This window comes from Triticum dicoccoides, chromosome 3A (assembly GCF_002162155.2).
Source record: "Triticum dicoccoides isolate Atlit2015 ecotype Zavitan chromosome 3A, WEW_v2.0, whole genome shotgun sequence".
Taxonomy (NCBI): Eukaryota; Viridiplantae; Streptophyta; class Magnoliopsida; order Poales; family Poaceae; genus Triticum; species Triticum dicoccoides.
The window spans coordinates 400570215-400573409 of record NC_041384.1 but is presented as its reverse complement, the minus strand read 5'-3'; the positions used below and the strand labels follow the sequence as shown (position 1 = coordinate 400573409).

The following is a 3195-nucleotide window of genomic DNA, read 5'->3' as shown; positions in this document are numbered from 1 at the left end:
TGATTGACTTGCGAATTTGTAAGAATTTTGCTGAGTTGCCACAAGAATGTTTTTCTTGATAATGTTGTATCTTGTATGTATGTAAAACTGCTCAACTTGGGATGGCTGTGAGGAAAGTCCTTGATACAGAAGCATACATGACCCTGGTCTTCTCACCGACAACTTTGTTTCACAAGAACAGCAAAAAGAACCAACAAATGTTTAAAACAATAACACTCAGGAGCTCAACCCTCACATATTTCATTCATTCTAATTATATTATTTTTTGAAAAAAAAACTACAAAGCAGACACTTCTTGTTTCCGAATAGGCACAATACGTCAAAAAAAATAACTATGTGTCTTTTCTGCTCTAGAAAGCCGACCCATTCTAATGCTAAGTTGCATGAAACAACTTTGGACTTTGGCCTTACCTAAACTTTGACCTCCTAAGTAGAGAGAATTAACAAACCAAATATCACTAACTGGATAGCAGATGGGACAAAGTTATAAGAAAAAGAATAAAGTCGCTTGGAAGAAAATGCGGAAGGTAAAAACTAATATTTATTGAAGAATAGTGTAGCAAAAACAGAAGTCCATTGAGTACACCTCCATAGGACAAACAGATTGTCTCTCGAACTGCAGTTTGAAAGCCCCTCATGTTTTCCCTGCAGTATGAGGCAATCTATGATGCAATAAGTACAATAATTGTAACACAAGGATTATCCTACTATAGTGTAACAAAACTACCGACATGCAAAGCACGACAAAGTGCGTAGTGGAATCAGAGTTAGAAATGTATCTTTACTCTGTAGCACAAAATAAAAAATGCTTATATAGGGCAGGTAGAGGAAGAGAAAAACTATTATACTGTTGTCTGTAAAAGATCTAGTTGAACGAAATGGGGAGCCTTAGCTCAAATCAAAACTGAGAATCAACAAAGAAAATGTGCAGTGGCTAGCTCCTAGAATGAGTTAATTTAAAAACACACGATTTTTCTTACCAAATTAACATGTATGACAAAAAACCGAAGCATACCATAAATTAAACTGTCTATTTTATGCAAGCAAGTAACGGCTACTCAATTCTTGTAAATTTTAAGCAAATTGACCAACAACCTTTTTCCCAAATTACAAGGAATACAGTTGTCAATTCTCAGTTCTCACCACGACGACTATATAACTTGGATTGGAGCTTGTGAACTTATATTATATGCATAAGTAGGATCCGTATTTAAATAATCCAAACTATGGAGTTTAATGTAGTGAGGCGAAATAAGCAAAACTAACCGCTAATACAAATGTTGAATTAAACAATAACATTAGAACTGTGATTGTGACAAGTTATGGTAAGAAAATATGACCCTACAAAAATGGACCACACAACCTTACTTTTAGAAGTGTGCATATAAAAAATCCAATGTAAATTGGGGTAGTGCTAATACATAATTAAACCAAATCGTATTTCTGGAAAAGCTAAGAAAATTTTCTGACGTAGATACATGCTTTGTCATGTCTGGAGATTGCCTGTACCAGGAAAATAAAGGGTATGTGCAATTGTTGTTCCGTTCGCCTTTGGTAGTTCAACCAACCCAGCAGAAGGTTCACTACCTTGAGGTGGCCTCTAATTGCCGCAAATCAGAGGAGTCACATTTTGATTCGGCAAACGTTTTCCCAAGGGATGGATCATGGTCCAGGAGTACCTTCACTACATCTACAAGCAGTGTCAGATGTCCATCTTTCTGTATTACAACAAAATTATACGTAAAGATGAAAAAACATGAATGGTAGACTAATTCTTGCTCATTAGCTTGTGTAGGCAATGACACACTTGGGTTATCATACAGAGCGGGTAAATTTGAGCACTGGAAAACTAATAACAATAGGATCCATGGAGATTGATGAAAGAGTAGATTAAGAACACATAAAACCTTGGCTAGACCCATAAAAGCATGGCGATCAGTTTAGGAATCCATATCAGTCATATATACATGCATGATCCCCAAGAAACAATGACCCATGAGGCAATGACTAAGCATCCCTCCTCGTCTCCCTTTCTTTCTTTTGTGAAGCATACATAGCTTTAGAGCATCTACACACTTTTGATTTGCTGAACTGTTTGTGCACAAAATCGGAAACTACAGACAAAGGGGTCAGCAAACATGGCATAGACCATACAGTAGCAATCGGTTGTTTGCTACACACTTCGATTCAGCGATTTTGTTCTAGTCACGTGGTTCAGTAAGATGACATCCACAAGAAACTTAAAGCATCTAAAAACAATGCAAATCCAAGAAGGTGAAGGAGGGAAGGAGATAGCTTACGTGTTACGCGGATGAAGCTGCTGGCTATTGATGGTTAGATTGTAGTCTAGACACAAGGTCCAAAGCTCCCCTGTTCCCATGTAAAAATATGGAAAATCAGAAGTCGTAATGATGCGCCGGCCATTACCGCCCGCGTCTCACCCTTTCCACGCAGGCGGTTCGACCGCGTCGAGTGGATCGGCAGGCCCCCGATTCATCCGCATCGCCCGCGACTGATGGATCCCCTCGTCGGCTGGATCGGCTTCTTGCTCGCTGGATCTGCTCCCGGCCTCCCCTCGCGCAGGATCTGCTCCCCGCTCGCTGGATCGACGGCTGGCTTCGCTGGCGTTCGGTCCCCTCGCTAGCCCGCGCTGAACTTCAGAGTTGTTTGCCGCCACACCCAAATCCCGCCGCGCCGCTCGCGTCCGTGCAATCGAATGGAAAGAGGTGGCGCTGTCCGTCGCGTCTGTGCAAACCCAGCGCACCATGGTGAGGCGCCGCCACGCGAGGCTGCGAGCGAAAGAGACCAGGGTCGCGAGCGTACAATGTTTTAGGGTTCTCCACTTTTGCGTTGGACGGGATCCTAGTCAGGCCCAGTAGGCCCAATTGAGCGTCGGATGCCCAAAAAAACCACCAGAGCAGCGTCACCAAAAGATTAGCGCTCGTCACGAAGCCTATACGCGTCATTTGAAGTAAATCAGACAGTCAAGGAAGTCTAAAAGTGAAAATCCAATGGCTAGAAATGCTAATGGCATGAGAGGACAGAAAAAGTGCTCAGTTATAATGTATTTAAATAGTTTAACGGTTGGGCTATCAAACGAACTCTGAATGCGATGAAACTTGACAGGAGGTCTATCTACACTATAATAAGACCACACGTCAACTCTCATCTCATTCCGAGAACATTTTCCGGCTA

The 3195-nt window shown here is 41.7% G+C and overlaps 1 long non-coding RNA gene across 2 annotated transcripts; it reads right to left on the bottom strand.

Annotated features, from left to right (window-relative positions):
* Nucleotides 1-272: 272 nt before the first annotated feature.
* LOC119268317 lies at nucleotides 273-2827 on the bottom strand. Of its 2 annotated transcripts, none has more exons than XR_005133085.1 (2): nucleotides 2301-2827; nucleotides 273-1690 (listed from the first exon to the last, which is right to left on the bottom strand). It is a non-coding gene; the product is annotated as an uncharacterized LOC119268317 (long non-coding RNA). The 2 variants fall into 2 exon arrangements; XR_005133084.1 differs by having other exon boundaries at nucleotides 273-1684.
* Between the last annotated feature and the right edge of the window lie 368 nt (nucleotides 2828-3195).